Here is a 14,710-nt window from a genome sequence, read left to right on the forward strand (position 1 = left end):
AAGGGAACACTTTTCTGAGAATGTGTCATTTCTGAAGGACTAAAAGAAGACAGAATAATGAAAATCTGAGAGAATACGATTACAGGCAAAGTGAATTATATGTGCCAAGGCCTGAAGTGGGAACTTGCTAAGAGGGTTTAAGGAATGAAGCAAGAGGACATTGATGTGACTGGAGTTTAGTGAACAAGGAGGAAATGACTGGAACGGAAGCTGGAGTGAGATCATGCGGCATGTTAGGCATTGTGTTGTCATGGAATGTGGATTTTATTTTAGAGGTAACAAGAAGATTTCATAGGTTTTAAAGAGGGCAGAGGCATGCCCAACTTTGGCTGGCTGCCTTTTAGAGAATAGCTGGGGATATATGAGAGTGAATGAAGGCAGAACAGTAAAACTGATTACAGGAAGTCCCAAGTTGGAGAAAATTGTGGCTTGCTCCAGAAAGTGGAAATAGAGATGGAAAGGAAAAGATGAATTCAAAAATACGCTTTGGAGGTAGAACTGATTGAACTTGTGTGAGAGTGGATGTGGGGTTGAGCAAAGGGTGACTACAAGAATGACTCCTTTACAAATTGTTGTGGCTTTGTCATGTGTCAACTTGGCTACACCAAATTCAGTTCCCAGATTCCCCTTTGTGGATGTTTCTAGTTAGGGTAGGCCACAGAGAAATTCTTGTGAGATTTGGTAGGCAGAAAGGAAGCCATTTGTAGCTCACAGGCATTATCACTAATCTGCTGAGTTACCTCCTTGGCGTGAGGCAGGGGCTGGGCCTGCAACTGCTCAACTTGCCTGTAGATTCTTCTTCAGCTTCTACAGCTCTTGGGCCAAGTTCATAGCAATACGATACAGGGCCCTGGCTTCTGCATGCCATCCATACCATCAAAGTCAAAGGTAACAAGAAATGATATGAGGGTCTCTAGCTTATGCCTGATATCTGATGTTACACCCACCTTCCCTTCATGACTGCCTGCCCTGTGGACTTTAAGCCCTAACATCAGACTCAAAGACAGCAGCCTTATTTATAGAGAATGCTTGACCAGCTCTCACAATTGTATAAGGTTAAATCCCTATTATAGTTCCCTTTATATGTAAAGATATATGAAATATCTATATATAGCCCCTAGTGATTCTGCTTCTCTTACTGAACCCTGATTGCCACATATAACAAAATACTTGTTTTCATCTGTAGAAAATTGCTTTACTACTGTTGAGGGGAACAAATGCACCTTTATTTGTAGAAAAAAAATTCTATGATAATAATGCTTTATTTAAGAGAAAACTGGGCTCTTACTAGAGTTATGGGAAGAGTAAGGTCAGGTTCATGGGCCTGATGTACTCCTAGAAGTTCAAAAAACTTTGTAACACTAGTATGCCAGCAAAATCTGTGCATAATGATAGGAATAAAAGTAAAAGAAAAGGTAGGGGGAGGAAGGAAGAAAAGAGAGAGGAAGGAAGGGAGTGAGGAGAGGAGGAAAAATTGTTTTGAAAAAGAGCATCATATTTAATGACTAATTTTAAAATATACCAAATAACTAGTTATGAAATATGAAAAATATTCTGGAAGGAGAGTTTTTTTTTTAATTTCTGGGGGTTTTTTGTTGTTGTTGTTGTTTTGTTTTTAGGGAGGAGGGTATCTTAGAGATTCCAAAAAAGAAAACACTTTCAATTAACTAACTATGACAATTTGAGCGCTGTTGACTCCACAGGCAGAAATTGTTGTATCTTAGAAGAGAAGGGGACCATTAAAGAAAAACACACCATTTCATTAAAATATCATTTCAGTGAATTGATGTCAAATTTCAAAGGCTTTAAAAGGCATCACTGATGAAACAAGCCCCTAGATTTTAGTCAAATGATCTTTCTGTCACCAAACTATGACAACTTTAGACAATATGTTGGGAAAATGAGTGCAGCCCAGGTTAGAAGCAAACCAAAGTTACACTCCCTTCCATTGTTACTTTAGCAAATGCATGCACCACATCTGTGCTTACATTGGATGATAAAACATTCATATTTACAATCACAGGAGGACAAGACACATTCCCACCCATACTAATTGCAATATCTGAGATTGATAATAATAAAAATTAGTCTTCTCATTGTTCAAAGAGCCAAAGAAATTATTCCTTCATTCTAAAGTACTCATAGCATTTGATATTTCAGCATCTTAATAATGCATCTGCATAACGCTATTTTAGCACCTTTATTGCATATAGAAAGATTAAACCTGAATCAGAAAATAGTATATACTGCTAACTTTGGTTCATTCATACAAATACTTATTGAGAACCTGAGTATGCCAGGTATTGCACTAGAGACTAAGAGTTCAAAGATGAATAAATCTACTCCTGGCCCTCAAGTAGCTGATAGATTAGTGTTAGCTAACTGAGCCATTCACTGAGTAATCCTAAAATATCTGCTCTCTTGCCTAAGTCTAATTAACCTGTCTTCAATTTCTCACTAGAATTTTGAAAAATAAATATGATTTAAAATTGCTTGTCAAGGCTTCCATGGAAACTGAAGTATTCATTCTACGTTCAAGGCAGGATTGCATTCCCTGCTCTCTTTAAAGATAGGATTGGTCGTACCTGCTCTCCCCGGTGAAGTGGACCCAGTGGTGTCCTGGAGCTTATACTGGCTTTTACCAGCACAAATTTGGTGAGCCTATAGATGAAAATAGCCATTATTAACAACTAAATTATATAAACTGAGAAATAACTTAAATTTAAAACAAAGATAATAAATACCCAAATGCATCACTTCCTAATTATTTCAGTACATTTTACTGTCATGTATGTTTTTGAGGGTATTCTGGTCTATTGTCTATATGGTGAAAATGCTGCATGATGGTCTGTATTTCTTCCTTATTTACTCCATGGTAATCATGTTGGTAACTTGAAATCAGTCACAGTGGGAGTATTTATACTCAGATATTTGCAAACACCACATATTAGTGTGTTTTTTTCCCCTCAAAAATCTAGCTGATGAACATTTTCTAGAATAATCCTGAGTGAGAGTGTAATGTGTCATTTCTAGGAATAACCTTCCTAGCCAGTGTGCATCCTTCTTCCTGCAGAGGTGAGCATGGAAGTATGTGTTGAGTTAGAGCTTCTATCAGCCTGGATCACTGAGTCGCTATGATGAGTAGAACGTGTGCCCTCCAACCCCAATCCACAGACCCACACTGGACTTGTGGCATGAAAAAGAATTAATTTCTTTTGTTTTTTCTCTTTGTTACCATAGCTGGTCTTGACTGATAAAAAACAATAGTAAAGTATTTCCAAAATACTTTTTTTTTTCAGAAAGTGGTACCAGTACAATAGCATAACACTTACTGCTATGCCCACAGTTGGACTTCTGCTCCATACTACTCATCTTCATTTTTTTGTTGGCAGTTGTCATCTACAAGGAGAAAATATTTGCTAACATAGTAACTTTTCCTAAAAATTCCATTTCTTTAAGTTCAGCTTACTCAGTTGGTCCTTCAGATGGTCTCCTTTTATCTGTTGGTCTGATTGTAAACAACTCATTTCTGGGAAACCTGGATGGCTCAGTCGGTTAAATGACCAACTAAGTCTCAGCTCAGGTCTTGACCTCAAGGTCACGAGTTCAGGCTCCATGTTCGACTCCACATTGTGCTCCACGCTGGACATGGAGCCTACTTAAAAAAATAATTAAAAAAAAAGAACCAACTTATGTCTTAAAATCTAATAAGTGTGGAGTTTGGGTGTTACTTATTTTCTTATTTGCTAGTTACATTTACCTAAAACTCTGCTCATTAGAAGGCTGCTGATTAAGTTGGACCTAGTCACCGCTGTGGAAAAAAAATTCAAAATTCCAACATGATCATAGCCCTCATACCTCATGTTGAAATTTGAGAGCCAAAAAATTAAGACGGTGAGAAGTAGAGATGAGACAGGGAGAGGGAAAGGGGGAAAGAGAGGAATGTGCTTTCAAAGAAGTTGAAAGTAATAGTAACTCAGTTGCATCAGAGACAAGGTATATAAAGATTTTCCATATTTGAGAGGTTTTCTTCTTTTGAAAAAAATTTTTTTTAAGATTTTTTTATTTATTTATTTGACAGAAAGAGAGAGAGTGAGAGCAGGAACACAAGCACGGGGAGTGGGAGAGGGACAAGCAGGCTTCACGCCAAGCAGGGAGCCCGATGTGGGGCTCGATCCCAGGACCCTGGGATCATGACCTGAGCCGAAGGCAGATGCTTAATGACTCAGCCACCCAGGCACCCTGAAAAATGTTTTATTTTTTGAAAAATACAGAATTAAACCAGTTTAGTCAATATTCCTAAACTAAGAAGGTTTCAAGATCTGGAAGCTCTCAAGATAGACCTAACATTACAAAGATGGTGAAAATACAAGGATTCCAAAAGAATGAGTTCAAGAAGCTGGAACTGGAGCTGGTTGGCTGGACAAAGGTCCCTTATACACTGGGTATAGAAAAAGGCTGGGCCTGACTGAAAGTGTAGGAGAAAATGGGAATACTGCCCACAGTGTTATTCACTGTTGATAGGCTTGTCTCTCATAATGAATTGTAGAATGAAGACAGTTACCTAATTTATTCAGGAAAAAATTTTTTCTAAAACTACCTAAATAACTAAAATTATTATTATATACATGAATAGAAGTCAAAAATTGAGTTATTAAAATTATTTAAAAACAGGAAGTGGAGCCTGACTTTGCACCAATCAAGCCAATCCCCTAAATATGACCTTGATGAGCCTTCTCTGCATTGTTCAAATACATTGTTTTGTTTTTGAACTTTACTCTTCCTATAGGTAAATAACCTCTCTGCTCCCTGGGTCCTTTGCTTCTACATTCTTCCTCAAATGTTCAAATCTCCTCTAACCCAAGTAAATCTTCTACTGGTACTGGGTCCTGCAAAGAAATATTGTCTTTTTCCACCAAAGTATCATGGTTTGCCAAGAAGAATCGATGCTGTAGTGTTTTCTAATCCTGACTGGATTCAAGCAGTTAGTCATTAAGCTCTCTAACAGATTGACAGAATTGAAGTTGTGGTTCCCGAAGTGCAATAGCTAACAAGTTATTGCAAGCAGTTTGGTCAACCATTTGGATATCAAATAATATCTATATATTGACAAAATGACATTTCATACACTGTATTTCCCATGTATGCAGATACTATTTGAGAAATTAGAAATTTATTTTAAAATGTTCCTGAATTTGAACTAATCTTTTGAGAATTTAATCACTCAAAATTAAAAATGTGATTTTTATTATACAGAATTGCTCAATTTAAAAATAGTGCCTTTTTCTTTAAATATCATTTTTATTTTTTTATTAAAACAATGGTTATGTAGTTGCTTAGAAAGCTAACTGTTCTAACTGTTCTGTTTCTGCCCCTTATCAGTAATTATTCCTCAAACCACTCTCCATTTTCCAGAATTTGGCGAAATCCTGTCATTCAGTGATATCTTCTTTTTCTTTGCCACGTATTATGGATTTACATATTTGTATTCTTTACAATAATTTTGTTTATTTTTATTTTTATTTTCTTGTTATTAACATATAATGTATTATTTGTTTCAGGGGTACAGGTCTGTGATTCATCAGTCTTACAAAATACACAGCGCTCACCACAACCCTTACCCTCCCCAGTGTCCATCACCCAGCCACCCCATCCCTCCCACCCTCAACTCCAGCAACCCTCAGTTTGTTTCCTGAGACTAAGAGTCTCTTATGGTTTGTCTACCTTTCTGATTTCATCTTGTTTCATTTTTTCCTCTCTTCCCCTATGATCCTCTGCCTTGTTTCTCAAATTCCACATATCAGTGAGATCATATGATAATTGTCTTTCTCTGATTGACTTATTTCGCTTAGCATAATACCCTCTAGTTCCGTCCATGTCATTGCAAATTGCAAGATTTCATTTTTTATGGCTGATTAATATTCCATTGTGTATATACATATATCACATCTTCCTCATCCATTCATCTATAATTTTAGATGGACTTTTGTTAAGAAAAAGATAAACAAATGTTCTCAAGCTACCATATCTAACCAGAGATCTCTTTAAAATTTTTTAATGTCAAAATTTCTTGCTTGGAACCATTAGGAACCACTGGTGAAGACTAAGAATCACAAGGGAGACTCAGGAAACTTAGATCTACCTTGGCTTTTGCTCCATCTGCTACAGGATGATTGTGAACCAGCTACCTGAGCTTCCTGTGCCCGTTTGGTCCTCTGTGAAATGAACACTCAGGCTAGATGGTCTCTAGGTCTCCTCTTCAGTGGTACTGCACTCCACTTGACAGTTAGAATAAGGATGGGCAGGACTCCTACCTACATAAGATACCATCAAATTGGGGAACAGAAAGAAAGACAAGACAGGGTGCTAAGGAAGTAATGCCCAAGTTGAATGGAGAAGCAGAAAACAAGGTGCTAGTAAAAGAAAGGAATCTTGAAGCTGACGGAGTTAAAGTTGAGGCATAAATATTAAAGAAGCTTGTGTCAAGATCCAAGGAATACATGGACGTGGTCCTCGCATGAAAGGAGAATTGACTTGGCAGGAATGATTTAAACAGAAGAAGAAGGAGAAGAGATGGGAACCAAGGTCCAAGAAGTAGGTGGTTGTGGTCATTAAAACAGGAAATAACTGAAGCCTGGATATGGATCCTGGCAGTGGGAAGAGCAACGAGAGATTATGTCTCACTTAGAGTGATAGGGATGAATGCAACCATATCCCCCCTTAATTATTTTTTCTGTAAACTACACTGGGGTGTTTCTAATATAGAGAGAACTAAATGTTTCTAATAAAGGGAAATTCTAAAAAGAGTTTAGTGAGAGATGAGGCTAGCAGGTTGAAATATGAGTTCTGAGTGAATGCAGATGAATCTGAAAAACAAAAACAAAAACAAAACAGAAAGAAAACTCTGAAAAGGCTAAGCAAAATAAACAGCGATTGCAACTGGCTGGCTTTCTTCCTTGCGTTTGTGAGTCCAGATAAGGAGCTTTGTAGTGGTGGAAGGCAGTGAAGCTTTAATTGCCTATTAAGTGGCTCCTTCTGTTTATATCCTTTCTCTACTCTGTCCATCCCTGACTTGGCCACTGCTGCCTATGCTAAGTGGATTCTGATCAGCTAAAAATCATACAGTAATTTAAGCTGGAAATTTTAGTTAAATCCAGTCAATTCCCCAACATCTTTTCAAAAGAATGAAGGTTTTAATCAGTACAATACAAGCCATGGGGAATATGGGAGAGAGCAGGTCAGAATGTGGGTCAGAAAAACTATAGAGGAAGTGCTAATGGAATAAGGACGCCTGAGCTTTTTATCTTATTAGCGCTTCCCATGTCAAATTAGCAAAATGGTTCAGGCACTAAAGTGTTGAGATAAAATGTTCATATGGTATGTGTTCCCCAGAAGGATTCTCTGTGAGCCTCTTCTAAGGAGATTCAACTTTTCTTCTCTTTTCTTTTTTATCTTCAGAGGTAAGTGCAATTATGTAAGCTAGACACATCTACTTTGTATCCCAGTGACCTCTGTGGAAATACAGATTAATCACCAAGACCACTGCATTACAATATTCCAGGGGGCACCATTCACAAAGAAGCTGACGTGAATGGTGCCCCCTGGAGTTGTGCAATGCCGTGGCCTTTCATCCAGATAAATTTCCTTGTTGTAAAATGAAGTAAAAGATAGATATTCCAGAAGCGGCACCTTGAAAATAGACTCATTACTTAGAGTAGTGGTATTTGTTTAAATAGCAGGGGTGCACCTCAGTGTCATCTGATTATCTTTTTCTGCCTTTTTTTTTCCCTATGGAGGTGTGATTGACATGTGACATTATATTAGTTTCAGGTGTACGATATAATGATTCATTATTTTTATGTTTAAGTTGAAAAAAGATCACTGCAGTAAGTCTAGTTAACATCCTGAGTACCTTTTTCAATATTCACATGCTAGGCCCCTTTTCCAGTCCTATCTTTTGCATCACATGGATAAATAATTAGACTTCTATAGGATGCAGAGAATTATTTTAAAAAGCCACTAATTCAATTAGTATATATTAAGAACTTTTCATAGGCCAGAGACCCTGGCCTTCTCTAAGTTAAATGACATAATGGAAGTAAAGCACTTGGAACAGTTTTAGCTCCGAATATCACTATTATTATTCTTGAACATACTAAGCTCCTTCTTGCCCCAAGACTTTTTTTTTTAAAGCTACGCTTTCCCTCTATCTTAGCGTGTTTCTCCCCTTTTCCATACTCTTACCCTCCATAGCTTAATTTTTTTTTTTTTTTTTACCCTCCAGGCCCCAGCTTAAAAATCACTGCCTAACTGTTTTAGCTAAAGTGATTTCTGTCCTCTCTCTCTATTTGTACCTGTCTCAGTTCCACATTGGTTTCCCACATAGCACTTATCACCACTTGTCAGTATCTTACTGATTTATTTACTTGTTTATTGTCTGGCTCACCCAAGGATGGGTAATCTGTGAGGTGGGGGAAGTGTGTAAATATTGTAGGACCTCAGACAATCTTTATTAAAAGAATACATGAATAACTGATTGATCACAGCACTTCAGCTTTCCCAAGAAAAATTCAGTATTCAGTTCACCTGGAAGTCTGCTCATTTTTTTTTCTGTGCTTTTGAGTCAAATTGTGAAACCAATTTTGATGGGAGGCAGTCAGTGTGTTTACTGATTTCTTTTCAAATTTGAGAAAGATTTGAATTCAAGAGAAACATGTTGCCACGTAAGTGACAATTTCTTAATACTTATGGGAGTAGTAGGCTCATAAAACTCTGATGTGCAAGCTCCTCGTGGAATCACAGCAAACACCCTGCAGCCCAAAGTCAAAATATGGAATGTTCAATTATTGTATGTGAACATATTCCTGATTCAATCACACAAATAATATGGTTTGTGTAAATGACACTATAGATGCCCATATGTTCTAATTTTTTAGAAAGAGATGGTTTCTCGGGTGTTTTCTGTACCAAATTTCATTGACTTAGACACTATCAGATGCAATAAATAGAGACTATTTTGCCCTGTGTAATATATAAACTGTATACAGCATTGTTTTGCTGTGACAAAAATCAATGACACTCACACTGGTTGAATTTTTACCACTGACTGACGTTCATCTGCAGTGGCCATGATGGCGCAGTCAAGTGGTGTATGTAAAGTTGTCTAATCCAGCCCTTAGCAGGCAAATGGGGAGAGGAACTGATTCCAAGAGAAGGTTGTGTGGGCAGTCACATAGCTCAAAATCAGTCTTCTCCATTTACCAGCACAAAAAAAGTCTGTAACAATAAACATAAAATAATGATTTGGGGAAAATGCATCTTGCTTCATGTAAACTTTTTATCAAAATACACACTATCTCACTATATATAAGACTATATAGATTTCCTTATGTATCATCGCATTCTTTGAGTTTATGAAGAGGAACGGTTTTATTCTAAATAATCTTCCTAGTTTTAATTTTTCCTCTGATGTATACAGAGGCATGCATTTCTGGGGTAATATGAGGAACATTATTTCAATTCTACTCTCTCTTTTCCAGCTTTCAGAATGTCTAAGTCTCCTCGGGCATGATTTCCCCGACTTAAGTTTCACTGGATAACTAAGAGCCATTCCTTCCTTGATTATCCTTGGTCCACAGTAAATATCTTTCTTTTTCTTTCCCTTTCTTCTCTTCCACCTTTTCCTTTTATCTTCCAAAAACCTATTATTATTTTCTCTCAACAACAATTCTCAGTTTCTTTTGTAGTTACACAACTGTTGTGAATATTAATGGTGTCCTTCAAGGAGTATTATTTATAGCAGGAAATATGGGTCTTTGATCAGTGTTTTTTCTTAAATAAAAACCTCATGCACTGTGGGTAGATTGTGTTTCTCTTATGTTGGGCATTTCGTTGCTCATTTCCATCTTTCCTTATATTACAGAGTTGGAGGCCGTTGGAGACTTTTAAGTTGTTCTTTTTAAAAAGCCTTTTTCCCCTTTATTATGTGATCTCTCTAATGCTGGCCCTGTGTATGGTGATGTCTGCCCTGGTTGGAAATCCTTTCGCTACACTCCCTAAAGGCAGCAAGTGATTCAGGGGGGAGTGTGTAATTTGTTTTGTACCGTGGAATTCCTGCCATGCCTATATGTATTTAGACCACAGGCAAACCAATAAAGTTGTCATAGAAACAAAGCATTTCATGAATAAATCAGTCCATAACAAACTTGTAAACTTCAAACAACCCACTGTGCCTTAACAACACATCCGTTACATACACAAAATAATCATGTTTGTAATGAGCAATGCACAATATTATTCTTTCCCATACATTTGGTCCTGTTTGCCATCTTATAAATATTCCTTAATGTATTTTTATGCAGCCTGTGGATTCCTACTGAGCTGGAATGAAATAAGTAACTCTAGCTGGGCATGATTATACTGGAAAAGCAGACTTTTAAAAAATGTAGCTCATGATGAAACCCAGTTCAAACAGTATGCTCGGAATACCTACTCAGATGACCAGAGGGGATTGAGACCATGGCTAAGTGAAGTTTCCTCATTTTGATCAACTCCAGTATTCTTTTTCACTTTCCCGTTTCCCTGTTTGGCTCTTAATACCTGTTCTGCATACAGTGTCTTCAGAGAATGTGGTTGGCTGGAGGGGGCAGGAAGAGTAGGGATAAAGGAGCTATTTGAAAAATGACACTGAGTACTTTAAAAAGGAAGAATAGTTTCTGCCAGAAACTATCATGACTGGATTGGAGAAAGGGAGCACTTTGAGGAGGAAAAGAGAATATTATTGTGTAAAACTTAAATTCCTTGGCAGATGATAAAAGGACAAGAAAAAGGCACACATAGAGAAGGAGGTCCATGTGATACAAGTCCTCTGGGGCTTGCTTTGGCTTCCCGAACACGACAACTTTTCTTATTTTCATTCTGACTGAAATTCTCTCTGTGGCTACATTTAGGTCCTGCTTCATAGAAATGGTACACTAGATCGCCTAGTAGAGGTATCTTCTATTCCCATGAGTTCAGTCAAGGCCTTTGACCATGACTTCATTGTGATTTCTCAGCCTAATTAGACACCTCCTGAATGACTGTAATCACGGGAGCCTTCTATCCATATTTTAGGGTGTGGATGTGAATTTTATTTTCCAGTAATTGACTCCACTTTACTATGTTAAGTCTCTCTTTTTGCTCCCCCATGACATCTGAGAAGGTTCCATAACTTTTCAGCCAGTGACAGTTATTAAAATTTAGCCTCATCTATTTATAACCTTAATCCCATATTTCATTCAAAACTCTCTCCTCCACTATCTAAGTGGCTTTAGTCAACCCTCCTACTTTCCCTCTCTTACTCCAAGGGTTTACATAAACCTCTGGGACATCCCTGTTCCTAAGGTCTACTCAGTTTAAGCAAGAGGATGGACAGGGCAGGCTGAGATTTTCTTATGCTACTAGGCAGGCTCTTGCTCATTCTGGTCTCTGTGCTTCTGGTGACCTCTACTCTCAGCTGTTAGTCTTGCATAGGTGGTGTGCATGGTGTCCTTGGGTCCTCAAAGCCCATCAGCCACTGATGACACCCTCACAAATGGGATGCAGGGGTTTTACTGGGTGAAATAGTGTCACCTCAAAATTTGTGTGGATTTGAACCTATGAAGATGATCTTATTTGGAAATAGGGTCTTTGTAGATATAACCAAGTTAAATGAAGTCATGCTGGATTAAGGTGGGCCCTAACCCAATGACTGGTAACTGTGTAAGACAAGGGAAATTTGGACACAAAGACATAGGAGAGGAGATGCCCTGTGAAGATGGAGGCAGAGACAGGACTGATTCATCTACAAGGCTAAGACCACTGAGGATTTCTGACAACCACCAGAAGCTAGGAAAAGGCAAAGAACAATTTTCCCCTAGAGCCTTCAGAGGGGAGCATGGCCTGCCAACACATTGATTTTGTACTTCTAGCCTCAAAAACTGTGAGAGAATAAATTTCTATTATGTTAAGCCCCCAAGTTTGTTGTACTTTATTATGGTAGGCTTGGGACACAAATAGTGGGCTCCATATCTCAAGACTCCCTTTTTAGTTAGAAAAAAAGAAGCCAGGGCCTCTCAGTATCCTTACACACCTCCAGATCAGTGTTCCAAACCGAAATCATTCTCTTTCCCTAAATCTGTTCTTCCGTGTGTGTATATCTAGCGCAGGGCTGGTGCTCCCCACCTCTGTGACTCCAGCCTCACCCTTGAAAGTCATCAGTTCTACACTTCCCTCTCCCTTACATCATTCCCTCCCCACACTGTTAATTCTTCATTTCCTTCAGAGTGAAATCTAGTTTCTTGAGGTTTTCATGCCTTCATGGTTTGCCGTGTGACTACCTCACTCGGCTTCACTGGCAAGCATATCTGTACATAATACTTTGCTTCTTGTGTTAGACTGCCTGTAGTTCCTCACCCATGCCAGCTAAGGGGATGAGCTCTCTGCTCCTTCTCTGGGCCCCAACAGCACCCCATGTAAGGTAATCACACTGACGTTTTCTGCTCTGTCTCACTAAACATTAAGGTCATCAGGGCAGGTGTTTGGCCTTATTTACATTGAGGTCATCAGGGCAGGTACTTGGCATTAATTTATTTATCTCTGTTCCCCTTAAGAAAAAAGGGAAAGCCTGCTCTGTTTGGAGAAATGAAAGGAAGAAATGCGCAGTGTGAGTAGAAGTAGAGCCAAGGGAGAAAGCTCAAGAAAAAGGGGTTAAAACTAAAGAAAGAATGGCCTATTATGATGGGTTACTTCAACCCCCTTGGAATGTCAATTTTCCACAAACAGTAAAGGGATTCATAAGAGGTATGTAATAAATACATGATAAATGGCAGAACAAATGATAACATACACAGATGGCTTACTATGTATCAGACCTATGCTAAGCACTTAACCTGCATCTCTCCCTTAATCTACATGACAGCCCCATGAGAAATATGTTTCCCTCTTATTAATGAAGCAAATGGGGCTCTGAGACATTAAGTAAGTTTTCCAAGGTCACACACTTAGTAAGTGGAAATGGGATTTGAATCCAGGTGTGTCTGAATCGGAAGATTATGATTTTAATGACTAAGATTTGTTGTCCTGTTGTGTTAACACAGGTTCTGATCATTATGGAATATTCTTCTACAACTGAGAAAGTGCAGCTGCTGAATGCAGTTTTCCCCTTATTGGCACAACATCAATCTAAAGTCGGTAAGGAATATCTTCATTAAGGAATATTCTGCCCAAGTTTCATACCTCAGCAATTTATTTAATCTTTGCATCATGGAGAAATGTGCTAAACATTTTTAGGATATTAAGGAGAAACTTTTAAACATTTATGATGTGTATTTCCTTAAATGTAAAACAGAATTATTATTGAGGGTTGCTATAAGTATTACATGAAATAACGGAAAAGACTAATTTCCTTGTCTTTTCTCCACTTTCTCTGGAAATAAAAAGATCAAGGAATTTTAACTATGGTTTGCATATAGTACCTGATAATTTATAAAAATGCCTTCATATCTACTTAATCTCATGGGAATAGAAAATTCATATTAAGATATATTTCATGTAAGATCTACTATTAGGAGTAATGCATCTGACCAGCATATGTGGAGGGGCTGAAGAGATACAGCTTCTGAGGGGTCCTCACCATTAGGCTGGGCCAGATATCCCAGGGCAGTAAGTGCCAATTCAATTCTGAGCAGATACTGTTTTCTTGGCATCCCCAGCCTCCCAGTGATCACTCAACAGCTAGCTGTGGACCCCTGAGCACATCAGGGTCAACCCAAATCCCCAGGGAAGCCTCATGAGATGAGGCTAGTATAAAAAGACTTGCTCTGGCTTATAGTTGTCTCGGATTTAGGTTTCAAAGAATCTAACTTACACTTTAGACTCTTAAAGTTCTCTGGGTCAAAAGCAAAATCCAAATCAGATTCTTAACCTGAAGTACATATATGCATTTTTTTCTCAGTTGAATAGCCATAGGATTCAACACATTTTCAAAGTGGTTTTTGAACCAACAATGGTTATGGAATATTTTACCTTAGGACTATTCTGAGGATTCTTATCAATTTCTGACTCTGAAGGAGTCTGTCCCCATAATAACCCCCTCCCCAGAAGCACTATGAGGTGCAGTTAACTCTGAGAAACTTTTTGAAGCATTTTTAGGCTTTGTACAATTGCCCTTATTTTACTACTCAGGATTCATTTTTGGATGATAATTGTGGCTTTTGACTATGAGGCTGTAGGTTTTGAGCAAAGTAGACATTTATATATTATGGAAATTCAGGCCACGTTGAGGGTCTATTCATTGAGGCTCTCCTTGAAATTGCCATATAGCCACCTTTCCCACTTGAATTTCTATAAACACTAAGTTGGAAACGAAATTTACCCACTGAAGAGGGGAGTAAATATTCAATTATTCATCTGTTTTAGGGGGGAATGGTCCATCTAACATATCTAAGACATAATTTTAGTTCAGTCTTTGTAGCCTGAGAGATCCAAGTTCACATTTTGTATTCTTTACATACTAGTTGTTTGAATTGAGAGGTAATGATAGTGGAGATAATAGTATCGCATTCTCAGAATTACAGTGACAATTAAATAACTATGTGGTAAGACTGAGTGCATGATTCGTTGCAAGCATTGTACTACGTGCTTTACACAAGATATCTTAAACTAATCCTCAAAAGAACCCATGTTAAAGGTG

At 38.0% G+C, this 14,710-nt stretch overlaps 1 long non-coding RNA gene across 3 annotated transcripts in view; it reads left to right on the forward strand.

Moving 5' to 3' along the window:
• The first annotated feature begins 306 nt into the window (after positions 1-306).
• Positions 307-14,710, forward strand: part of LOC113939179 — a 54,219-nt gene continuing 39,815 nt past the window's right edge. For 2 of the 3 annotated variants that reach the window (XR_003525166.2, XR_003525171.1), the window contains exons 1-4: positions 307-492; positions 2,462-2,655; positions 12,630-12,819; positions 13,116-13,209. This is a non-coding gene — a long non-coding RNA (uncharacterized LOC113939179). The remainder of the gene's footprint in view (positions 493-2,461; positions 2,656-12,629; positions 12,820-13,115; positions 13,210-14,710) is intronic. The other variant, XR_003525164.2, reaches the window with a different exon arrangement.

The sequence above is a fragment of the Zalophus californianus genome, chromosome 4 (assembly GCF_009762305.2).
Source record: "Zalophus californianus isolate mZalCal1 chromosome 4, mZalCal1.pri.v2, whole genome shotgun sequence".
Lineage (NCBI taxonomy): Eukaryota > Metazoa > Chordata > Mammalia > Carnivora > Otariidae > Zalophus > Zalophus californianus.